The sequence below is a fragment of the Hippopotamus amphibius genome, chromosome 3, assembly GCF_030028045.1.
Source record: "Hippopotamus amphibius kiboko isolate mHipAmp2 chromosome 3, mHipAmp2.hap2, whole genome shotgun sequence".
NCBI lineage: Eukaryota > Metazoa > Chordata > Mammalia > Artiodactyla > Hippopotamidae > Hippopotamus > Hippopotamus amphibius.
In genome coordinates this window covers 197634625-197660052 of record NC_080188.1, presented here as the reverse complement: position 1 = coordinate 197660052, position 25428 = coordinate 197634625, and the positions used below count along the sequence as shown (strand labels likewise).

General features: G+C 50.5%; 1 long non-coding RNA gene across 7 annotated transcripts; it reads left to right on the top strand.

The window, feature by feature from the left end:
• Nucleotides 1-17775: 17775 nt before the first annotated feature.
• Nucleotides 17776-24962, top strand: LOC130850439 (uncharacterized). Of its 7 annotated transcripts, none has more exons than XR_009052891.1 (5): nt 18329-18706; nt 19038-19188; nt 19647-20964; nt 21116-23531; nt 24830-24962. It is a non-coding gene; the product is annotated as an uncharacterized LOC130850439 (long non-coding RNA). The 7 variants fall into 7 exon arrangements; XR_009052893.1 differs by having other exon boundaries at nt 19038-19239; nt 19871-20964; XR_009052890.1 differs by having other exon boundaries at nt 19038-20053; nt 20730-20964.
• The last annotated feature ends 466 nt before the right edge of the window (nt 24963-25428 follow it).

The following is a 25428-nucleotide window of genomic DNA, read 5'->3' as shown; positions in this document are numbered from 1 at the left end:
TCTGATGCAGGAGTAGAATAAAAATCCTAGTTAATTTAGATTTTTCCTGAGGTTTGAGGATGGCAGGGTCATTTGAGAGCGCCTGGGTGGGAAGTAAGCCATGGTGTTCATAACACACTGATAATGTTCCTTTAGCCGCCCTGTAAATCCAGACTCTCCCAGCTCCGTGCCTTGTATTCTGGTGACAACAGATATGAAATCTCAGACAGGGGGCCAGCTCCGAGGTGTTGCCTTCCCCACTTCTCTTCTTATTCCTGCTGAGAAGAATCCAGTTCCTGCTTGCTGATCTGGGTACTAAACACATTCCTCTTACAAGTATGAATCAGAACAGGGCAGGTCATAGTTGAAAGAAAATAAACCTGAAATAATTCATGACACGTGAACACCCAAGAATCTAGAGAAACCACAAGGCAGCCAGAGGTCAGCATTCTGGGTTGCAGAGGCCACATGGTCTGGGGGTGCCATCCTGACCTGCTGTGAGGCTCCACCTGCGGGGGGGCTCTTGTGGGGGCCCCTGCTGTCACTAAGCGTTGATTCTGTCCAAGGTTGTTAGCGGGCAAGGGCCGTGTCTGTGTGGCCACTGTGTGCAGTCCCTGGACAAAACCACTCACACTGTCACTAATGAAGATTTTCATCTAATTCATTTCCGATGAGGCAATGCATTCACCTGGTTTGATGTTCAAAAGGCACCAAATGACATCTGATTAAAAAGCCTCGGGACTTCCCCGGTGGCGCAGTGGTTAAGAATCCACCTGCCAATGCAGGGGACACGGGTTCTATCCCTGGTCCAGGAAGATCCCACATGCCGCGGAGCAACGAAGCCCATGCGCCACAACTACTGAGACTGCACATCTAGAGCCTGTGCTCCGCAACAAGAGAAGCCACTGCACTGAGAAGCCCACCCACCGCACTGAAGAGTAGCCCCCAGTCACCACAACTAGAGAAACCCCGGTCGCAGCAATGAAGACCCAACACAGCCAAAAATAAAAAAAATAAAAAATATTAATAAATAAAAAGAATCAGGACTCAAATCCTAGTTGTTTAAAAAAAAAAAGGCCTTTCTCCCACCCTGTTCCCCAACCACCCAGATTTTTCATTTCTTGTGGGTCCTTCCATAGATATTTTATGCATATATATGCAAATGCACATATATATTTTAATTTTTCTCTTTTTTAATCAAATAGTGCCTTCTATAGAGACTCTTCTCTACTTTGTTCACGTAATATTATCTCGGAAATCATCTCAAAATCAGTTCAGAAAAGCTTCCTGATTCCATTTTACAGCTGCATGGAACCCCCTTGTTTGAGCCACAGCTTAGTTAACACACCCCTTGTGAGTGGACACTTGGGCTGTTTTGATCTTTCACGATCACAAGCGAAGCGCCAATGAATAATGGTGGAATTTGTCACGCTGTACGTCTGGTGGAATCACACATGCTTTGGAATCTCACTAAATGGACTGAAAGACTTGAGAGAAGTGAGCTGAGCGGAGGCATGTTTCGTGATGACGTGAGCAGGAAGCCAGCGGGTTCAGACCTTCTTCCACCGCAGACACAAGGGACCTGCCCAGGTGAGCGACTGGCAGGTATGGGGCTGTGGGGTGGGGGAGGCGGAACTTAAGTGCTGAGCTGTCTGTTCTCTGAGCACCTTCGACAGGTCCAGGGCGGCTGGCTCTAGGTCCTCGCATCTCCAAGACTTCCTCTCTCATGCGTCCCCTCACCCAGTCCCATTTTGTGGTATTTTTATTCTATTTATTATTTATTAATTTATTTATTTGGCCGTGCCCTGCGGCTTGCAGGATCTTAGTTCCCCTACCAGGGATTGAACCCAGGCCACCTCAGTGAAAGCGCTGAGTCCTAACCACTGGACCACCAGGGAAGTCCCTCTTGTATTTTTAAAGAAGCAAGACTAGACATCAAACATCCCAAACATGGAGTTCAGAAAAACAAACAAACAAACAAATAACCAACCAAAACAGAAAAAAGAAACCGTAAAGAAAATGCCCCAAAAATCAAACACCAAAAAAACTAAAAAGCCAGAAAAACCTCCAAAAAACAAGAAACAAAACCAAAACCAAACCCTGGGGCCTCCTGCTCCCTGTTGGTTCCAGTTCCTCGCCCCCCCCCTCCTTTTCCTCCGTGGACACCCAGCAGCCCGCCTGTGCCACGTGCCACGAATCCCAGCCCTCTGGGGCCCCTGCCACCCGTGGGTGGGGGCGTGGCTGGGTGGGGGCGTGGCGTGGGCGCCCCCCGGGGAGATGGGCAGGAGTGCAGAGGGCGCGAGGTCAGCGGCCCAGGCCCCGGCCTCCGGGAGCGGGGAGAGGAGGGAAGGAGCGCCCCAGCCGCGAGGAGCTCCTCTGTTTATTCCTTTAGGATATAGTCGCAGGAATGGGACTGCAATATCCAAGGGTATAGAGTGTGTGAAGGAGTTGATACGTATTGAGAAATGTACACTCTCACCATTAGCACAGGGAAGTGTTAGTCTCAACAGAGCCTTACTAAGGAGTATTATTATTTTAAAAGGTTTTAGGCCATTTGGTAAGTGAAAGATGACAACTTGCTTGTGATTTAATTTAATGTTCCAATTATCAGTGAAGTTGAACGCTTTTTCCAGGTATTAACCATTTAGAGTGTCTTTTGTGAAGAAATTGTTTATACGTTTTGCTTATTTTTCTGTTAAGGCATTAGTGGGTTTCTATTTTGGTTTGTTTTTATTCTAGTTTATTTAATGGCTTTTAAGTATATTGTTTTAATTAATGTGTCTTTAAACGTCAATGTTTTTTATTTTTTTAGTAGCTTATTTTATTCATTTATTTTTTAATATATTTATTTATTTGGTTGTGCTGGGTCTTCGTTGCAGCAGGTGGGCTCCTTAGTTGCAGCTTGCAGGCTCCTTAGTTGTGCCATGTGAACTCTTAGTTGCGGCATGCATGTGGGATCTGGTTCCCTAACCAGGGATCGAACCCCGGCCCCCTGCATTGGGCGTGCAGAGTCTCATCCACTGAGCCACCAGGGAAGTCCAACAAATAGTTTTCAATTTCTAGTTTGCCTCTTAATGTTATTATATTTTTTGAAATACACATCACTTGAAATTTTATGAGGTCAAAATTGATCAATATTTTATCCCATTGTTTCTTTCTATAAGTTTTATGTCTCAAAAATCTTTTCCTATCCTCAGAGTGGGTAAGTAGCTAACATTATATTCTTCTAGCTCTTGTTAATGCTTTCACTTTAAATTCTTCCATGAATTTGGGGTTTATTTTGCTATATGATAAAAGGTAAGAATTTTTCCCCAAATAATTGACCTTATAAAAAAAATTGTCACACACACCCATCTTTTCCTCATTGATCTGTGATTTTAAAAATAAATATAATATACTAATATCTTAAATATTTGAGGGCCCATTTTATAACCATTTTTTCTATTCCACTGACCTATGTATTCTCATGTCATCACCACATAGTTATAATTAATGTGTCTTTAGGCAAATCCTCCTTCACTTTTCTTCTCTGCCAAAATTTCCTAACTATTCTCAGCTGTCTGTTTTCTCAGATAAGTGTTAAAATAATTTTGTCAAATGTTAAAGAATGGTATTGTATTTGAATTTCGTAAGCCCGTGCGTTAATGGAAATACAGTCTTTCTCCATGAAATTTCTAATTCGAAGCCCACACGAGCAGGCCCCTGAAAGTCGCTGGCAGGTGACACCGGAAAGGCAGGGGCAGATAATGGCTCTCTCGGGTGACTGGTACTGAGCAGTACACGGTTCCTTGTGAGAACAATCAGAAAGGGAAAAGCATATCAGCAGATGCCTTGAACCCTACCAGGGAGCTGAGCGGGCAAACGCAGAAAGAGAAGCTCCGCGGACCCGCATGTCACTGAGCGGGCGTGGCTTTGATGTAAAGACAGTGCCCTGCCCCGTGTGTGCCTGCGTTTCCAAGGGAACCTGGAGGGCTCCCCACCTCGGGTGTGGGGGGCTGCACAGCGCGGCCCTTGTGTCTTGTCTCCCCCCACCCCCTTCTGGGGGTTGATGTGTCATCAAAGTCAAGCGTGATTCACTCGGCTGAGTCAGGGTCAGAGCCTGGATCTTAAAAATAGATAGCAGACGGTGCTTGAGTTCATGCAACCTGCATCCTCCTGGCAGCCTAAACACGGATGGACACTTCAGCGGTTTCAGCCACCTTGGAGAAAAGACCTGCTCCCTTGGGCTCACTCAGCTGCAGTGAAAACCGCCGACGAAGAAAGAGAGAATCAGCTCGCTTTACGTTTCTCTGATTTTATAAAGACTCTCCCATGAGGGTGTGAATTAATTATAAACGTAACGCTAGCGTTCTTTATTCAGTCGTGAGCGCTTTAAGTGAAAATGACAGCAACGTAGGATGTCTTTCTTGGACAGAAAAAGCAGTGTTTATAACTTCAAAAGCACTGCCTCGGAGTCTCACTGGTCGGGGTGGCCTCACGGCTCACAAACGGCCCCGGCTGTGTGGCTGACACAGAAGCCCTGGACTGGTCACCGCGCTGCAGTCCCGTGGGGGTGCGGGCGGGGCCTGTGCTCCACGCAGCCCCTCAGGGGTCCCAGCCCCCGCCCCGTGGGAGCCGCGCGCTCCTTTAGGTTCTCGGCAGAGGGGACCGGAAAGGAGGGTCCCACAGGGCAGGTTTTCATCGGCCAGGCCTGGACGGAACGCTTCTGAGAGCCAGCATTTGGTCTCATGGTCACGTTCACCGCAAAGGAGACAGAACATGCGCTCCCGCTGTGTGCCCTGGGAGGAGCAGACGCAGATGCTGGTGAGCGGGGGCAGCTTCTGCTGCAGGCCTCACTCGCTCATCCACGGACACGTGTGGAAAGCTGTGATGTGCCGGACGCCGTCTGCAGCTAAGCAGACGTCTGCCTTCGGGGGCGTGTTCCCCGGTGCTGGGTCCTCACCTAGCGGCCGGGTGACGGCCGCTGTCTGAGCCGCTGGGTGGTGTGAACAGAGTTGCGGTGCTGCTGTGAGGACGGCGGGAGGTGCCGGGGGCCAAGCGCCCACCACGCTTCCCGCACGTGGAGTAACGGACCTCGAGGTGTTGATCACATCATGTGTCTTCAAGATTTGGTGTGAAAGAAAGATGCATGTTGCTCTTGCTGTGAAGTCACGGAATTCATACCGTACACGCTTTCCTCTCACATCTCAGAGGGTGGGTTTGTGCGTCTATCAATACTGTTAATGTTTACAGGTTAAAAGGCTGGATTTTCTTCCTACCCGAGCATTTATGCAGAACAAACAAAACTCCTTAGTCCTTCAACCTAGATAGTGTACGGGTTTTGTTATAGCTCATTGGTACTACCCCTACGGAGGAAAGAAAAGATTCGTTTGTGGGCCGAGGAGTCAGTATAATTAGTGGGGGTGTTGGTGACGGCAGGTCACAGGTTTGCCAAGTGACTTTGAGGGACAGACGGGCAGCCTGCCTCCCGCTGTAGCGCTCACATTGGCCACTAGATGGCAGCATCTCACAGGCCTGTGCGAACCCGCCAGCCGGGCTCCTTGGTCGTGGACTTGAAGTCCTGACTTCAAAATAACTGAAGCTGAAAGCAGCAGTAAGAAGTGTCAACATCTCTTTGTTCTTAATGTAGTGAAAAGAAACATCCCCAAACACTCTCAGAAAGTTCTCCTGTGACATTTTACACCCATGCTTTGCACCTCGAGGCCGACAGGAATGAGGCGGTTGCTGTGTTTTAGGAAGGCCACAGGTACTGTACCCACGCACCTCGTGGGGCCTCTGAGTCTCTTTCTGGGGGCCCTCCGAGTCTGACGTCTGCCCTCGGCTTCCGTGCGCAGCGGGAGCTGCTCTCCACCGGGCTTGCCGATAGGAAGCCTCGTGTTTTCCTAGAGGCACAAAACAGAATGAGACAGTCATGCAGACACATCCAGAGACCTGGAAAGCCAGTGGGGAACTTCTGGCAGATTTTATCCTTGTTGTGGTCTTGAGACTGTTCAGCCTGGAACAGGAGCTGGGAGTGTTTTCTTGCTGTTTCATATCTGCATGGGTTTTCCAGGGAACTGAGTATCGAGTGGGAGTTCAGGAGACCAGGATGGTGATGATGGCTAAGAAGACGTCCCTGATGACGGTACAATCACAGAAGCTCTCGTTTATTGAGACATCACGATAAGATAGCCAGGCGCTGTCCTCAGGGCTTCGCCTGTATGGTCTCACTGAATCCTCACGTGAGCCACATACGGAAGAAAGATGCTGTTGCTGTAAATTTACAGGTGAGGAAGCAGGCAGAGAAAGGTAACTTGTCCCAGGCCACACAGCTAGTGTAGATGCAGGACCTGAACGTGGGTTTATCTGACCCCTGACACCAATTAAAAACAAACCGTTGTTCTTCTTCTGTGTCACATCCGACCCCCGTTAAACTCTGGGCTTCGTCCGGACGTTCCCGTCCCCCTCACCAGTCCTCATAAACTCCCTGTTAGCCCTCTGCCCCTCCCCAAACAAAACTCAATTTCTGTATTCACCCAAGAAACCAGCTAATGTTTTAAAAAATCTTGATCCACAGCCTGAAGGAGGAAAAACAATGAAATTGGGGACGTCCTCCCCCCACCCCACCCCACCCCGGCCCCCGTGGGGTGGAGGCCTGCCCTGGGATTAGACCCCGCACCTCGGTCCTCAGGCCCAACCGCTTAACCCTCCCAGGGCCTCCTGGCCCTCAGGACCCTGCAGGACAGTGGGCAGGTTGCCAGGTGATTGGGGCCCCTCACCCCAGCCTCGGCTCTGCCAGGCCCCTGGTGTTTCCCCTGCTGCAGTGACGCCGAGTTCACGGGGTCCCCTTCGTGCACCGTCTTTGAGTTTGTAGTGGCCCGTTTGTGTGATAGCTTGACGGTCTCCCTGACGGGGCTGTGAGCCCCATCAGGGCAGCCCTGACGGTGTCTGTTTGGTCGCCACACCCAGAGGGGCCGGGTCCACGGCGGGTGCTCCAGCAGCACTGGGGAAACTGACAGGGATCATATTTTCTGAATAAAAATACAGTCACATGATCAAGGAAAGGCTTTCTCCCCTGACTCGTGCATTTCTTTACGTGAAGTCATGTAATGCTAAAAATATTCCACCATGGTTTTTATTACTTGTAGGAAATCGACATAATCAAGGACGTTTGAATCACTGAAATCAGGGCTGTAGGGAAGCCAGGGCTGTGGTCCGAAGGGCGGCCATTCAGCTGGGAAGTAGGGTCTTTGACCAGGTCAGCAAAGAGGGCTTTGGCTGACTGCTCTGCTTTTTCTCAGGCAGAATGATTTCCACAGAGCTTTCAGCATCTACCTTCTCCCTTAAGTTCTCTGTTTAAACTTTTCCACTAAATCTCTGCTTTAATGAGAAGCAGCTTTCGGTGTTTCAGCAATAGTTCTGGAGCCTCTCTCACTGCTGTCAGGTTTGCGGGTTTTATTTTTGTGTGTGTAATTGGAAAATTTCCCCGCGAGCCTGGGAAAACCATCCATGTCGCTACAAAAATGGGCTCCTGGTCGCACCTATCAGATGGGCCGAGCTTCTGCGTGCGAAGCCCATCAGAGAGGTGAGGGTCAGCCTGGTAATTTCGCCGTCACTCTGGTTGGACATGGGTCTTTGTGCTGGGCAAGATGAGGCTGCAGTGAGCAACGTGGCTCATAAAACACGTTTACGACGCCCGCGGTGGCAGGGCCTGTTGGTGGCTGGGATTTCAGGGGGCAGAAGCAGGTCCGGGCCGTGCCCGAGGGCCACCCCTGCAAGTCCCCACTGGGACCCTCTGTGCAAACGCCACCTCCTGGGTTTTTCCTCCTTCCACATCTCCTTAGCCCCACCCCGTCTCCTTCCTTTATCTTCTTTTCTTCTCCAATAACAAGGAAAAACCATCTCCAAGTGGATTCTCTATTTAAAAAAAAAATATGGATGGGGCTTCCCTGGTGACACAGTGGTTAAGAATCCGCCTGCCAACGCAGGGGACATGGGTTCAAGCTCTGGTCCGGGAAGATCCCACATGCCACAGAGCAACTAAACCTGTGTGCCAAAACTACTGAGCCCATGTGCCACAACTATTGAAGCCTGTGCGCCTAAAGCCTGTGCTCTGCAACAAGAGAAGCCACTGCAATGAGAAGCCCGCGCATTGCAACAAAAAGCAGCCCCTGCTCGCCGCAACTAGGGAAAGCCCATGCGCAGCAATGAAGACTCAACGCAGCCAAAAACATAATAAAGTTCTCAAAAAAAAAAAAAAAGAAGAAAAAAATATGGATGAAGACAAAATTATTCTTCTTATTTAAAAAATTTTTGTTATATTGGAGTATAGTCAATTTATAATGTGTTAGTTTCAGGTGCACAGCAAAGTGACTCAGTTATATGTATACACATATCTATTCTTTTTCAAATTCTTTTCCCATTTAGGTTATTACAGAATATTGAGTAGAGTTCCCTGTGCTGTACAGTAGGTCCTTGTTTATCCATTTTATATATAACGGTGTGTATATGTTCATCCCAAACTCAGTTTATCCCTCCCCCGCATCCTTCCCCTTTGGTAACCATAAGGTTGTTTTTTGTGTCTGTGCGTCTGTTTCTGTTTTGTAAATAAGTTCATTTGTATCATTGTTTTTAGATTCCATGCATAAGTGCTATCAGATGCTATCTGTCTTTCTCTGTCTGGTTTACTTCACTTGGTACCATCATCTCTAGGTCCATCCATGTTGCTGTGAGTCTCTTTTTTTTTTGTCCACCATAAACACCTCTCTCTTCTCCACGAAGCTTGCTATGTTTTGGGGAAATTCTCTGAAGGAAATTCATTTCCCATTTTAGTGTTTGTGTTCCTGAGGGCTGTGTGAGACGTGCAGAGGCCCGGCCCCGTGCGCTGGTAAGTTAAATAACCAAGAGGATTTGCTTACGAAGCAAGGCAAGCACTTCAGCGTCTGCCCGCAGCTCCGCTCCTCTACCCCTGCTTCGTGGTAAAGTGTCCCTCTGTTGCCAGCACCCCGCCCGGCATCCCCTCAGAGAAGCTGCCCTCCTGCCGCTGGGTGTGGGACCCACTTCATCACCCTCCAGTCCTCACGTCTCTGATTTCCCCAAATCTTTGGGGCTCATATTTAATAGGCCTGTGTTTGCGTAAATCAACGCCTATAAACCGTTCACTTGAGGACCTGGAGCTGGTATTTTTATGACCTAAAGGACAGTAAAAGCCGCCTCCACGTCGGGCAGCTGCAGGTCCTGCGATTGAGTTATTAAAGCTCTTGTTCGAGCCACCCCTGTCCTGAGGCTCTGCACGTCTCTGCGGCCTGTAATTTCTCTAGCAAGAAAGGGGCCAAGCAAGCTCCGCGCGCATCACCCCAGCATCTCACGTCCACCTGCAGTTTAAGAGAGAGTTCCAGTTCCTGCGTCCTGGGAGGGTGGGAATGAAGGGTGGGACGGATGTCCTCAGTTCTCCCACAGATGTCTCTTGCTGTAGAATCCATTTACTAACAGCTCTGATCTGTTCCTGTATTTGTTCTTCTGGAGCGAGGTTACCAAACCACGGCCCGTGGGCCCCTGGCCCCGCTGCTTGTTTGTATCTGGCCCCCATGCTGAGGATGGGTTTACATTTTTAAAGGGTTGAAAAGAGTCAAGAGGATACTATTTTGAGGCATGAAAATTGTGTGAAATTCGCATTTTTATGTCCATAGGTAGAGTTTTATTGAAACCTGTCACGCTTCTGCGTCCACGTGGGTCCGGCTGCTTTGGGGCTGCCCCGGGGAGCAGGGTCGTTGCCTGCGAAGCCTAAAATAGCCACTCTCTGGCCCTTTGCAGAAAACATTTGCAGATCCCTGCCCTAGAAAAACAAAAAGATGCCTTTCTGTTAAACAAGTAATTTCTGCAAGTCCCCAAGGCTTGGGGGTTCCTTCGTGTTCAGGAGAGCTGTTTCCACGGTCCCTTCTGAGCTGGTCTTGTCTAATTTTCCTCCAAGAGGCCTTCAGATTGGGTGATTCTTGAATAATTTTGCTCAGTGAGTATTTTTGCCTAACTATTACCTTTTGATGGGCACACACTCTTCACTGGAGGAACCTGTCATTCAGTGCTTCTCTTCCCTGGCTGTCCTTTGAAATACTTGGGAGCTTTTATAAATCTCAACCGCTGGGTCTCACCCCAGGCCCATTGAATCAGAAATGGTGAGTGTGGGTCCCAGGTGACCCCAATAGGAAAGTTCAGTTTACAAAGCGAGAACCTCCATCTGCTATTTTGAAATTAAGGTTTTAATTGCAATAGCCAGTTTCACCGGGAACTTGATTCTTTTCGACACGTTTTTTGAATGCCTGCAAAAGGCTAATTGCTCTGGAAGTTGTATCTCAGGAAGGAATTAAACAGCCCTCTGCTTTCTATGATTTCGCAAGAAAGGTCGTCAACACTGGACTGTGGCCCCCTTTCCCCCAGCACCTAGTATCTAAGTCGTCATTTCTGGGAACTAGTTAAATATGCAGAATTGGGTAGGTAGATGTATGGAAACCAAAAAGTATTAACAAATAAAGTACCAGTTGTAGAGCCATCTCATGACCCTTTCGGAAATGCTACATTTCTAGGAACATGTGGGCCGTGGCGGGGGCGGGGTGGGGACAGCACCCTCGTTTCTCTTTAGAAGCAGCAGCCTCACAACGTAGCGCTCCCAGGCCCGCGGACCAGCCACACGACCTGGGCTGCGTCCCTTGATTCATTTAGGATTCCTTTTCCTCTTCTGTGAAGTGCAGGTAACAGTAACACCTCCGTCACAGGGTTGCTGGAGAGGTCAGAGGAGATAACACGCACAGACCCCGTGGCACCACCCTGGAGCTCTGCTCTGATTCAAGCATCTTCCCTGGGGCTCATGCTGCGGTGGGACAGACGTAAACAAGGAAATAGGAGGAGACGCCCAGGGTGGGAACTGCCCTAGGGCAACGCGAGGCAGGATGGGCCGGAGGCGTGCTTGGGGGGATGAGGGTGTTTCAGATGGGGCGCTCAGAAGGCCTCACCAGGAGGCCCGGGAACCACTCCTCATTACTGCCATGTGGATAAGGAGCAGCGAGCCACCTGCTGTGAACCCTGGGAAGGCCTGAGGGAAGAGGACGACCAGCGTCCCCAGACCTTTTGTCTGTTTCCGTCCTCGGCTCCAAGACTGGTGAGCCACTAATGCGGACAGGGTGGAATTTTGGAACATCTGCAGGTGACTCGTGTCCTAACGAGAGGAACCAGGGTGGATAAAGTAAGTCCCTACTTTCCCGAGACTGCGCCTTGGGCGCTGGGTCAGCCTCAGACCCAGGCAGCCGCCTTCGCAGGTGACACGGGAAGGCTGGCTTGCCTCCGAACCAACTTGCAATCCATAAGATCAGAGGCCCCTTAAGAGTTCTAGAAAATGGGTCAAGGACAGGAAAATTACATAGAAGTGACTCACACATGTGGGAAAAGAAATCTCATCTCCACGAGTGACCACGGAAAGATGGATTAGATAAGATCATGGTTTTTTTTACCTATCAGATATCAGGAAACTGGCTGGTGGGAGTATGACCTGATACCTCCTTTTTGGGAGGCAGTTTGTCAGTACCTTTCAAACTGCAGAAGGCATGCACCTGTAAACCCAGAGATTCCATTCTGGGGAAGCTGTTCTCTAGAAATAATCACACACAAGTACGCAAGAATACCTGTATAAAGGTATGGATTTATCATAGTAGTAAAAAGTGACAGACAACCTAAATATACATCAGAGGCCCTCGATACGCACGTGTTAAGTGAGCAAATGAGTGTGTGGTGAGAGGAACACGGTAAGACGTAGCTCCGTGTGCACAGGCAGGAGAGGAGGAATCTATCCGTGAGTGAAAGGGCGTTGGGAGCCACGTCGATACAGAAACACACAGCTGCTCTGTCACCGAGACGTCTGGAGAGCTGCTGCCTGGACTGCACAGACCTGTTGTGTCAGCCACAGCACAGGGCGTGTGATAATAAACAAATAATAACAGATTTTCTTCACACCCTGCAGCGTGCAGGACCGACGGGGTGGGGAGGGAGGATTTTCACCTCTCATCTGATGCATTTCATTATGGGTAGCAATAAAAAACTTCCAGTTTTCACAGACTACTTAGGGAAGTCTTTGCAATGAAAATAATTCAATATTGGTAAAAGCCTTTTAGAAATATAAGCATTTTTCAACTGGACAAAAGCATCATATCCCTCATTCGCTAACCAGCTCCATTTCTTAACTACTGTAACTACTGCATCCACCCGGGGCCAGGCACGCTGTGTCGGTTATGTCATTTAGTCTTGCCAGATGGGGGAAGGGAAGCTTCTAGAAGCTGAGTAACGTCGCTGCATAAGACTTGTCTGGTTTCAAAGACCGTGAGCCCTCTTGTTTCTGTGCAGGGGAGGTCAGAGTCCTGAGGACACAGCCCACCACACAGAAGTGGGGACTCTGAGACCAGACCCGGGGACCCTCAGTCACCCAAGAGCTATGCTGGAGGCAGGGACACAGCGGTAGACTTCTCCTTCCTCACGTTTTGCCTGGGGTCAACCTAAGCAGAGTTGCAGAGTAAGGTACTGCTCTAGAAAACTTCGAATCCATTTGAACCCCTAAAAGGCCAGAGTTCAGCCCCTGAGCCACAGCGACCAGGCAGCCCTGTGAAGGCCAGTGCTCGTGTGCGGCAACACTGTTTTCTGGAAACTTGATCCAAAGCCACGGGGCACGTCCCTTCAGGGAGAACCGTCCTCGGCGTTCCAGAGGAGGCGGGTGAGGGATGGTCCCTGCCTGCAAGGAGCGTGTGGGAGATGGGGAAGAGAAAACACTAACTTTATGTACATATAAAGCCACATATATAATAACATACAAGCACATGTGTAATAACACGTACTATGAAGATAGCATATAACAAGATAATGGAAGCTCAGTATCAGAAAGTATAATGAGGAGCCAGACCAGGTGTTGGCAAACCTTCTCTATCCATGGTCAGACAGGAAACGCACGAGGCTTTGCCGCCCTCGTGGTCTCTGCTGCAACCACTCTAGGCTGTGGCCGCCGCAGGCAGCAGGTGGTACGTGGCCCCTGCAGGCAGTAGTCAAGCCTGATCTGGGAGTTTCAGTAAATGCCTTTGGATGGGGGGAAGGCGGCCGGGTTCCTGTGGGCAGGAGGGCAGCTCTGGGGGAGCGGGGAGGGGGTGCGGACCTGATCTCGAAGGTGTGCTTCAGGTCTGGGAAGCACGCGGTGGAAGGAGAAAGGGCCACTGATGTCTGATGCCTGATATAAGCAACAATCAACCCTGCATATTTGGGGGAAATGGTGAGAAGGTACCTTGGCAGGAACAGAATTTGCATTCAGGACGAGAGGAAGGGAGATAAAGACTGAAAGGCGGTGGGGCCTGTGAGCTAGTCCTGTGGGCCAGAGCTTCCGGAATGTTCCACACACACGGCAGAGAGGGGTGGTCACCTGAGAACCCGAAATGAGTCTCTAGGAACCGTCTTGCTGTAAAAATTAATGCTGTGTATCATGCTGCTCTGTCGTGTTTGTTTTAGTGAAAACAACAAACGTCACAAATTACCTACTGTTCCATGGAATTAATGCTGCAGGAAAACGTGCTCTACTCATCCAGCAGTATGTGTGTGTTTGTTTGTTTAAAATATTTTAATTTTTTTCAATTTGTTTTTTTATTGGAGTATAGTTGATTTACAACATTGTGTTAGTTTCAGGTGTGCAGCACAGTGATTCAGTTACACACACACACACACACATATTCTTCAGATTCTCTTCCCTTAAAGGTTGTTACAAAATACCGAGGAGAGCTCCCCGTGCTGTACAGTGGGTCCTCGTTGGTTGGTTGTCTATTTTATCTATAGCGGTGCGTGAATGTTAATCCCAACCTCCTAATTTGTCCTTTACCCCACCCCCCTTTCCCCTTTGGTAACCATAAGTTTTTTTCTATGTCTGTGGGTCTCTTTCTGTTTTGGAAATAAGTTCATTTGTATCTTTTTTTTTAGATTCCACATATAAGCAATGTATGACATTTATCTTTATCTGGCTTACTTCACTTAATGTGACAGTCTCTAGGTGCATCCACAGTGCCGTAAATGGCGTGATTTCATTCTTTTTTTCTGAGTAGTATTCCGTTGTACATCCAGCAGTTTTGAGGCTCTTGCCATGCACGCGGGCGGTCCTCTCACTGCAGTCAGGGAGGGATGGCGGTGGGCACGGACGAGGAGCAGCTCCGAAGGGGAGGCACTGGCTGAAGGCCAGTGTGACGCACCCCGTGGCCGGGTTACTCGCAGAGGGGCCAGGATGTGGGGGCCCGGGGACCGATTCGAAGGCGGTTTCCATGGACAGCTGTGACACGGCTGTGACATCACCTGGTGAGGAGTCCCGAGGGTCTGTACTGAAGGACAGGGAAGACAGAAGGCCGACACATTCACGAGGCCGGGGTGCCAGGGCTTGATGAAAGCCAGCGGGCAAGTCAGGTGTGCGCACGCGTGATAATTTCACTTCCCATTAAGACGAGAGACTGTTTTTTGCCTAAGTTTTGTGTTTTATTGGTTCTGAGATGCATGTGTCTTAACAGTCTCACATGTGTGGATTCAGAATGCTTCACACAGCTGGGGCACAGCCCAATTTAACTGTCAGATTTTGTCCATTCTTAGTGGCGCACAGAATTGCAAGGTGTCTTGGATTTGTTGAAATACAGTATGTGTAAGGTTTTAATGACAAATTACTAGCTAACAATCTCTCTGTCAGGGTCAATGCTAAAAGCTGCCCAAAGCTGAAAGCTGAGATCAGAAGTGTTCTTGAGGCATCATTGAGTTTTTTTATCCTTGTCTCAAAAAACGTCCGTTCCGGGGACTTTCCTGGTGGCACAGTGGTTGGGAATCCGCCTGCCAATGCAGGGGACATGGGTTCCATCCCTGGTCCAGGAAGATCTCATGTGCTGCGGAGCAACTAAGCTGTGCACCACAACTATTGAGCCCATGTGCCACAACTACTGAAGCCCGTGAGCCTAGAGCCCATGCTCCGCAACAAGAGAAGCCACTGCAATGAGAAGCCTGCACACCGCAATGAAGAGTAGCCCCCACTTGCCACAACTAGAGAAAGCCCCCACGCAGCAACAAAGACCCAAAGCAGCCAATAAATAAATAAATAAGTATATATTTTTTAAAAGGTCAGCTCCCATTGTTCTATTAATATGGGGAGGAGACAGACTAAAACTTTTCCCAGGAATTTTCTTTCCTCCTGTAACTAACTGATCAATACAGGACAGGTTTGTGTGATCACTTAACTTTTCACCTGCTGCCCAGCAGAAATGACATAATATACCAAATTTTAGGGGTCAGTATGATTCCGAAATACGAAAGCTGGCTTTTCACACCCAGAGGACTGTCTGGTCAGTGTGGTTTCAGGGCTGCAGCCCGCCAGGCAGACGTGTCCGTTCAGAGACAGTGAGTTGTACCTCTGAAGGCAGAAACAGAATGTGATGTGTTCACATTGTCTGTTACGATCGCATCTAAACATGTCGTGATAAGGAGCCTCCAAGTAAACAATGGGAACAATAGAGGGGGCATTTAGGGACATTTAGAGCTCTTGATCCTCTTTAGAGCAGTTTCAAGATGTGGGTAAAACTAAGAAATCAAAACATTTTGGAAAAGGAAATTCCCTGGTTGTTCAGTGGTTAGGGCCCCGGGCTTCGACCGCAAGGGGCACAGGTTCGATCCCTGGTCGGGGAGCTAAGATTCCCACATGCCGTGCAGCGCAGCCAAAAAACAAACAAGAGACCAAAGAAATAAAAACAAACAAAGAACCCAACAACAACAAAAAAGCATTTTGGAAGACATTCTTGCCAGTTGAGTTTCATGCTGCTGAAGCAGGACGTCCCTGAAGGCCCATCCAGCCTCCACACAGTCCTGAACCTCCGCCACACAGAACCAGCAGGTGTTTTTTGCTGAGCGACACTGGGAGGCCCATAAACCCCCTCCTGCATTAAAACAGGATCACAGAAATGTATTTTCCGTGGGAGAACGTTCATTTTTAAATAGACCTTTTTCGACTTCTAAATACAGACTAAGAAGCTTCCCTTTATTTTAAAATGTAAAATGCAGGTTCCTGAAAGCAACACGACTGAGGGCCTTTTGTCTTAAACATGTGCTATTTATTTACTTTGCCATCGTCTGGCACGTCAGCGGGCCCGTAACGCCCCGTGTCACAGAAAAGCAAACAGTCACTGTACACTCATGCCCAGGCTGACATCAGACAGCTGACTGGCTACAATTCCATACCCCCTTTGCTATAAAAAACATGACCCTAAATCCTAACCAGCTCCGGAATAAAAGGCCCCACAATTACGACATGGTAACAAAGTTCATAGTATATACAATGTGATTGTTTCAATACTCTGCCCATCCATTTTAATTTTACCTGCTATTTATATGTGGCAGTAAAAAGTCAAGTGGAAAATCCACTCTTTGGCATGTTAGGTGCAATACTCATTTAGCCAGCATGTCCACAGGATAAAACTAAATGCAGCGGAACCCTCTTTCATAATCCTGGTGTTTGAAGTTAGAACTGCACCCGCCTGGCGGTGTAATTGTAATCACAGACCTTTTCCATATGTATTGTGTTTCCCAGATGAGGCCTGTGTAGCGATCTACCTCTAAATATCTGATCAATCATCCCCGACATCCCCTGATTTTTAGCTAGACGGGTCTTTACCAGATACTAGATACTCAACAAGTACTAACCATTTGGAGTGGAAGTAAACCTTCTGTTTGGGCTGTCACTTACCCAAGTGGTCCGGAGAGATTTTCAGTAAAAGCAGTGAAACATGCCCCGTATATCAGGCAAAAGAACACAGTGAAAGTGGGTCTGTGTGGCCTGTCCACCCTGCAGACAGTGACCATCACAAGAGGTGGACGTGCCCTTGTGTCCTTCCTGAGAGGCCTGCAGGGTTGTTTTGGGGCTAGATAGAACGTCTGCCGCTGGATCATGTCCTTCAGAGCCAGCAGCTTTTATTCTTTCCGGCAAGTGTTTAGGGGAAAGTGTAGAGGAAATGCTTATTATTAATCTGTTTCTCGTCTTACAAACGGGCGTCCGCATGATTGGTGGCAAAACCGCGTATCTGACGGGTCTCGGTGTTAATCCACGTGGCAGGACGAGACTGTTACACTGAACAGATCTGTTTGGAATTGTTATTCTTTGTAATTACCGTCATTAAGTGAAAGCATGTGTCAATCAACTTTGAACTTTAAACATACCAGGAATCTGCAAGAAAAATGCATTTCTCTTTCCTAGAGGCACATGTTTTGCTTGAAGATGAGTATGTATGTAATAGGTATATAGAAACATGTTTCTGTAATTTTCTGAATATATCATTTCACCCTGGTTTGCATTGGACAACTTTATAACGTGCATGACAACTCCAGAGAGTTATGTAGACAGAGTAGGTTTAATAAATTGCAAATTCCTGCAGTAGTGTGAACGGATCGTTTTAAAACAAAGACCACTGCTCCCTGAATTTCTGCAATAAAATGATATATTCACATTCATTTTAACGACCACTGATCACTAAGGGGGTAAATCTGGAAACGCCCTGGAAGTGGACCCTGTGTTATAACTTTCTGGATTTGATCGGACCTCCCCGGGCCAGGACTCTGCGGCCAAAGCAGAGGACCTGGCACGAAAGTGTCCGCGAGTTTAACAGGCTGGCGGCTGACCGCTGTCACCGGCGTCCTCTCTGGCCTGTGGCCGGCGCCCCCGCGCTCGCTCCCCGCCCAGCCGCGCCGCCGCGAGCTCAGCATCCGGGATAACGCGAGGGATGACGTCCCCCAGAGACGGTCCAGGAAGCAGCGAGCGGAAAACGGCAGAACCGGCCCCACGCGGGCGTCCAGTCGGCCACAGGCCGACTTCCCGTGCGCTCGGTGAGCAGCCGGTTGCCTCCACCAGCGGGTGGCCGGGGGCAGGGACAGGGGATGCGGATGCGGGGCGGGGGCGGCCGAGGCCTCGGCAGCGCGCGTCCCCCCGGCGGCCGGGCGCCCAGCCCCAGGGCCTCGCGGGCCGCCGCCGCCCCCGCCGGTCCCTCCCGCGCTGCCCCCCGCGCGCTGCGGCGTCCCGCTCCCCGGCTGCGCGCGCTGCCTGCGCCCCGCCGCCGCCTCCCCTCCTGCCCCGCGGGCCCCCTCCGCCCACCCGACCTCTGCCCTGCTTCCCCCGCTCCGGCCTTTGTCAAGGGCACTTCCGCGGACCCACCCTGCGCTTGCAGAAGCCGCAGCCCCCGCCTGCGCCCGGCCGGACCCCTCCCTTCCCGGCAGCGCTGGGGGCCCTGCCGCCGGCACCACCGCGATGCTGTGTCTGGGGTCCCGCTCGCCCGAGCAGGTGGGCTCTGTTCGTCCTGCCGCGCGGTGCGCATCGCCCGTGGCCCCCGTTCCTGGAGCCACGCGGGGAGCCCTGGCTAGCAAAGAGTTTTCCAATAAATGAGCATTTCCAGATTCCCCAGACGGAGCCCGAGGGGATGAGCTTTGTCAGAAGGGCCTTCCCTGAGGCCTTGCTGTTTCTGCTGGGGACCCGGGGTGCCGAGAACAAGCGAGAGCAGAGCAAAGCGGCCTGGCCTGCTGTGGTGTGGGGGGTGGTGATGGGCACCCGAGAGGAAGGCCGAACCCACCGTCCCTGGACAGAGACCCGGTGGTGATCTCCTGGCGGGCGCCCTGGAGGTGGTGACCGTCTATCTGACCTGCCTCTTCTTCAGGGACACAACCTTACAAGGTGCTCAGAGGAGGCTCTGGTCCCTCAGATCCCTCAGGAGGGCTCTGGGAGGAGGCCTGGTGAAAAAAGAACCCGTGATGACACTGGTGGGGGGCTGTATGGGGTGGGGGGTGGGGTGGTGAGTGTGGGGACTCAGAGGGAGAGGTCAGCTTCGCAGGCTGTGCGGTTTCATCTGGAACCCAGGGGACTTACGGAGTCCTCGTGGCCCTTGCGTGGGGCTGAGTGGAGGGGGCTGGGTAGATGGTGGGTGGGGGGTGTCACTTGGGACTAGAGTTGACCCTGGACTTTGGAGGACCGTCTTTAAAACCCAAACCCCTGACCTCCTCCATAGGAAGGACTATATCTCCCACCGGTACCTGGATGTGAAGGCAGGAACATCAGTGAGACGGTATAGAAAGGTACTCATTGTTGAAAAGGAAGCAGCGCCATTGGACTGAGTGGGAAAAGCCGAAGATGGGAAGAGTTCGTAAGACGCCCGGAGGGTGCGTGCAAAGGTCCTGACCTTCCCATAATTGAGGAATACGTTTCTGGAGGTGACCGGCCGTGTCTGTCTGTGTTAGATGCCCTGACTGCAGTGTTCCAGGCAGCACTTCCTCAGGGTCCTCATGATTGTTAAAAGATATGATCATTGTAGCATTCATAGTTTTCTGTTGCTGAAGTACACGTTTTATAACAGCTTCATTGAGATATAATTCACGTACAATTCACTGATTTAAGCTGTACAAGTCAAATTGTGCAACCATCACCACAATTGAATTTAGAGCATATTTTCACTCGGAAGAACTGTACCCACAAGTAGTCACTCCTGACTCCTCCCTGCCCCCAGCCCCTGGCAGTCTCTCATGGCCCCTTGTCTCTAGATTTTCCTATTCTGGGCATTTCGTGTCAATGGGATCCTACAACATGTGGGCTTTTGTGACTGATTTCTTTCCCTTTGCAGGTGTCTTCAAGGCTCATCCAAGTTGTAGCCTGGATCAGTACTTCACTGTTTTTTAGGGAAGAATCCTGTTCCGCCGTATGGTTCGACCACTTTTTGGTGGTGCGGTGTGGGGGGTGGTGGAATCCAATTCCATCAGTTGATGGACATTTGGATTATGCATAACGCTGCTGTGTGCGCACTGGTGTCTAAGTTTTTGTGTGAATATGTGTTTTCATTTCTCCTAGGCATACGGGAAGGAGTGGAATTGCTCGACCATATGACAGCTCCATGTTGAACCTTTAAAGAACTGCTAGACTGCTTTCCAAAGTACATGTTTTCAGCAAAGCAAGACATGGTACCAACGCTACGGCCTTTCAGAAAGTTCTGATTTTCATCGAGACCTTCTTGGAGGTGATCTCTGCAGCCAGGTGCCTGGGGCAGGTGTCCAGGAGGCCCGTGGAAGAGAGTAGAGGGGGCGACCAGGGCAAGGAGAAAAGGACAGGAGGAGGAAGAAAAAGCAGGCATGGCACTAAGGCAGGGCAAGAGACGGTCGAGCTGCCTTTTAGAGGCTGCCCACTCCTAAGCCTGAAATCGATGAATATATTTGTATTATAAGTAATTCTCACAAATGCTTGATTGAGGGACGTGTGTCTGGGCTCCACGGGGAGGGCTGAGCATCGCGTCCTGAGCTGCCGCCTGTGCTTGGCATGACTCACATTCGGGGGGGAAGGACGGGTTGCAGAGTGACTCACCTCACCTCTGGCCGCGCTTCTCTACCCGGACACACAGAAGAATCCCCGGGAAGATGTTACACACAGCGCTGCCGGGGCCTCACGCCAAGACCCTGATGGGCCGGTCTGGGCTGGGGCCTGGCGGCAGGTGTGGTTTAAAGGCTCCCAGGGCCCTTATGCAGCCAGGGTGGGAACCACTGCTGCAGAGACACAGGTTTTTTACTTCAACCTGCATTCTCGAGACAGACACGGGGGTGACCTCTGGATGCCCTGCAGAACTTTTCCGGAAGCGCTTCAGAGCCCCAATTGTTGCTCCTTTCGACGGGTGCTAGAGAATGAGGGATTTTGACTGCAGTATTACTTTGCCTCCTAGTGTCTCTCCTGGCCAGAAGTCGTTCTGTCTTGGGGTCATAGAGCACACCTGTAGGGACCCACGCGACTCTCTCGGCGGAAGAGGGGTACCAGCTGGACCAGGACCAGGCACGTGTGAAAGCAGCATGGCTTCTCAGGGAATCTGGAGGCTGGAGTGGGTTCTCCACCTTGAATTTGGGAGAGGTGCTCTGCCCACATTCCTTCCTTCAGATTCCTGGGCACCTTCGAAGTACCTGGTAAGAACCAGGGGCCCGGTGCTCTGAGCTCTGCGCCTCGGTCTCCAAGAGCCTCGGGGGCCTTCCCGGGACTGCCCTGACCCAGGTCTGTAGCACCTTCGGCCTGGCCTCCACGGTGACCTCGGACCTGTCTGCTTGCTTCTGCTTTTAGCCCTCCACAGCCGGCTCTCCTCACAGCCAGATGGAGCACTTAAAAAAATTCATAGGCCATCATTTCCTTCCTCAAAGCTTCCAGATGGCTCCTCATCAGACTCGGAATTAAACTGCAGGCCCTCCAGCCTGCCAAGGCTTCCCCTGCACCCGCCTGCCCATCCTCTCCCTGCTCTCCTCCCTCCAGCCCTGTGGCCTCGGCTGGCCTCTTCCTCTGGGCTCTGCACCAGCTCTTGCCTCTGCTTGGACCGGCCTTTCCCAGGTGATCAGTGGGTGCTTTTCTTGCGACCCCACGAGATGACAAGCCTCTCCAGGCCCCTGGGCCGGCCATCGGTGCGTGAGTGAGGTCAGCTGTGTGGAGGGGTCCCCAGTAAGACACTCAAGACTGGGAAGGGATAAGAATATAAAGAAAGGATGTGCTGGGAGGTCTGTACCCCAAAGTTCTCCGGAACAGGTAACTCAGAAGCGCCAGCTCAGCGCATCTGAGCCTGCACTGGTTCCCTCGCTGCTCAGAGTGGCAGGGATTTTACGCTTGTGCAAGCAGGTCCTCTCAAAGAAGTAATTTTCTCTGCAGGACACAGGCTCAGCAGTAAATTTCCAGGCTTTTACAAGAAGATGAAAAGTGAGGATCGTATGGAAAGTTCTAATCACACACGAGCAGCTCCAATCTCTGTCCATTAAAGATGCGGCCACGATGTGACATAACTTCTCTCTGTCTGTCTGTTCTCTCTCAACTCTGACACGTGCTTCATGGCAGGTCTACACGGCAGGAAGTAAACTGGTGATCGTGCAGACAGACACCTTTGGACGTAACACAGGCTTTGTCTCCCGTTTTTATATCTTTAAATGAGATATTTTCATGTTGTATACAAGATATATTTATATCTAATTTTAGACAATTTGGAAATATATGGACTAAAGAAAAAGTCACCCGCAGTTCCACCACTCAGAGAAAAGTCAATATTTTTTATCTTCCTGCGTGGGAATACTTTGAAATTTTTAAACTTTTGCTCGTGCTTATGAAAGCCATACATCCTCATCATAGAAATTTTGGAAAAGGCAGAAAACTGTAACGCAGCAGAGAAATAGGTCATAATATAGGAAGATCTGTGGGGGAAGAGTATTCCACCACAACACACGTGGGAGGCAGAAGCGAGGGCTGGCTGAGAACCCCGGAAGGAAAAGACACAAAATAGAAACATCCCTCCAGGGGAGTTCCCTGGTGGTCGAGTGGTTAGGATTCTGGGCTTTCACTGCTCTGGCCTGGTTTCAGTGCCTGCTTGGGGAACTGAGATCCCACAAGTTGGGGGGCGGGAAACAAGGGCCTGAAAGGAGCGACGCTGACGCCTCTGAGCATCAGCTGCTGGAACTGCCAGGACAACGTCTGACCAGCAGGGTGACCAGGGTGGTGACCGTGAGGGGCTCTGAGGCGGGGAGAAGGGTGGAGGGCAGCGTGCGTGCGTGCGTGCGTCTGAGCAGGGGACGGCGGAAGGAGAGGGGTCCTGCTTGCACAGACACTCAGGGTGGAGAAGGCCAAGGGGAAGGACAGGGAGTGAGGGGCAGTGGAGGCTACAGAGGCGGCCCCTGGGGGGCCCGGAGGGGCCGGAGGCTGCCGCCTCGGGGCATCCTGCAGGTGCTGAGGCCCTACATCAGGCCCTGGGGTGCAGGTGGCCTTCTCTGCGGCCTGGAGGGACTGTCTTGGCCGTAAGTCACAGCTCCTGTGCGCCAACCGGGACACCATCTACCCAAGGAGACCCAGGCAGGGTGACGCGAGGGGCGTGGGGAGGCGTGGGCTCCCCCAAGTTGGCTCTTTCGAGAACGTGGTCTCGTGGGAAGTATGATGCTGGGAGTTCACAGCATCCTGGTTCCAACCCAGCTTCACCCTGGCCGGCCTTACCTACTCTTCTGTTTATCTTGTTTTTGTTTGTTTGTTTGTTTTAAAGAGAAATCAGTGCCTGCCCTGCTTACCCGTCAGGAGAAATATAAGAATAAAATGAAGCGGTGAACACAAAAGACTGTTCCTGTTACTTACAGGAATGTTCTGTGGCCGATCCCCACGCACCCTTCAGATCTGTTGGTACCGCACTCCCTCCAGGAGCCTCCGGGACCCCCAGATGCGTGAGGCGCCCCCAGTCTGAGCTTCCGTGGCGTCTGACTGGCCGTCAGTGGACACCTCTGGCTGAGCTGGTGCCCGGGGCCGCCTGGTCCCTGCCCCCCACCCCCCGCCCCAGCCCCCAGCCAGTCTTTGCTGGCTGAACGAGTGAGTGAGTGTTGCAACAGTTCCTCGTTTGCTTTATACGTAAGGAAACCAGGGATGGAGAGAGAGAGAGCTGAAGGAAGAAAGCAGGAGACTCGGGCTCCTTGAGGCACCTTTGCACCCTGGACTCGCCACCTTCCGCTGAAAACTGCCCCACGAGGTATCACTCACTGGGTGTGGATTTTGTGCCCAGGGGGAAAAGTCTATTAAAATTTCGTAACTGCTGCTCTGCCCCCAGGCCACCTCCTCGAGGCCAGAGAAAGAAGGCTGGGGGAGCATGAGGCATGCAAAGCCCTGGGTTCCAGGGCAGCCTGGGCGCCACGAGGTGCGGCGCTGGGCACGCAGCTCGCTGCTCTGTACGGGGGGTTGACCAGGAACCCCGGCCACGCAGAGCCAGCCGCGCAGGGTGGGCAGCCGCCCGGAGAGGTGGCTGAGAGTAGGTGGCAGATGTCCTTCCGTCACCAGGTCTGGCAGGAATAGAGACGTTTAAATCAGAGATGGGAATTGGCAGGATGTGTGCCGTGTGCGCGGCTGCGTCTGCGCGGTTGGTGTGTGCGCCGGGAGTGGGGGGGCGAGGGGGCCACACGCTGGTTCGGGGAGCTGGTTACGCCTGTGAGTCATGCTAACAACGCTGCACAGAACCACAGAAAGAGTGTGTGTGTGTGTGTGTGTGTGTGTGTGTGTGAGTGTGTGTGTGTGTGAGTGTGTGTGTCTGTGTGTGTGTGTGAGTGTGTGTGTCTGTGTGTGTGTGTGTGTGAGTGTGTGTGTGTGTGAGTGTGTGTGTGTGAGTGTGTGTGTGTGTGAGTGTGTGTGTGTGTGTGAGTGTGTGTGTGTGTGAGTGTGTGTGTCTGTGTGTGTGTGTGTGTGAGTGTGTGTGTGTGTGAGTGTGTGTGTGTGTGAGTGTGTGTGTCTGTGTGTGTGTGTGAGTGTGTGTGTCTGTGTGTGTGTGTGTGTGAGTGTGTGTGTGTGTGAGTGTGTGTGTGTGAGTGTGTGTGTGTGTGAGTGTGTGTGTGTGTGTGAGTGTGTGTGTGTGTGTGTGTGTGTGTGTGTGTGTGTGAGTGTGTGTGTGTGTGTGTGTGTGTGTGTGTGTGTGTGTGTGGTGGGGAAGCCGAGTGGAGGGCCGGTAAGGGAGAAGCCATCTATTGAACCGTAGGTAAATGTTCCTTTGCTATTTTTGGTAATTTTCTGAGGATGCAGTATATTTCCCACGGCAACATATTCGTATTCTGCCTGGCTGACGGTGGCCACCATGGTTCTTAGGCCCAGGACATTCTGTATTAAAATTATAAAACTATCTCTAAGCCTATTATATTGTTTTGTTGCTAAACTCCTGGCCTTATTTCATTTTCAAAGGATGGAATGAAGTACCTAATATGTTTCACTATCACACTGATACTGTATTTAAGCTGTACCTTGTGTGTATTAAAAGCATAGAATATCCCATTTCTCCCGCTTTAGCTTTTAGCACTAATGGCCCTGCGTTCTAAAATGAGGAGCATGCTTCTTGAATCTCATCAGGAATATTTTCAGGAAAGAAACAAACGAAGATTTGGGTAGGTGAAAAAAAAAGTTTGTATTTTCTTTAATAAAATGTTTTTCATGAAAAGACACTTTTGTCCAGATGTCGTTATTGCAAGATGAACTTGTAATGTTCTTATTGCAGATCCGCCGCCCTAATTTATCACTGTTTATTTAGTAGCAAAAAGTGTCCTCCTCAACTGACGGCAGGATGTTTCAGATCCAGGCGCTGGTTATCTAACCGTCAAAAGGACCGTTGGCTTTTCCGACTACGTGGCCCTTAAAAAATCAGTGCAGATTTTGTGATTGGAGTGATGCATCCTGCATGGAGTCTTCATTATTCCTCCACAACCTTAAAAAAAAAAAAGTGTTCCAAATGAAGAAACATGTTGTAGACTCTTTTCTTCTGAGCACAAAAGAAAAAAAAAAGTCTATTCTCTTACAACAATGTTTAAAATTTATGTAGAAAGAAGCTTTGTCCTTTGTTTGAAGAGAACAATGGCACAGCCCCTGTGTGTGTGAGTGTGTGTGTGAGTGTG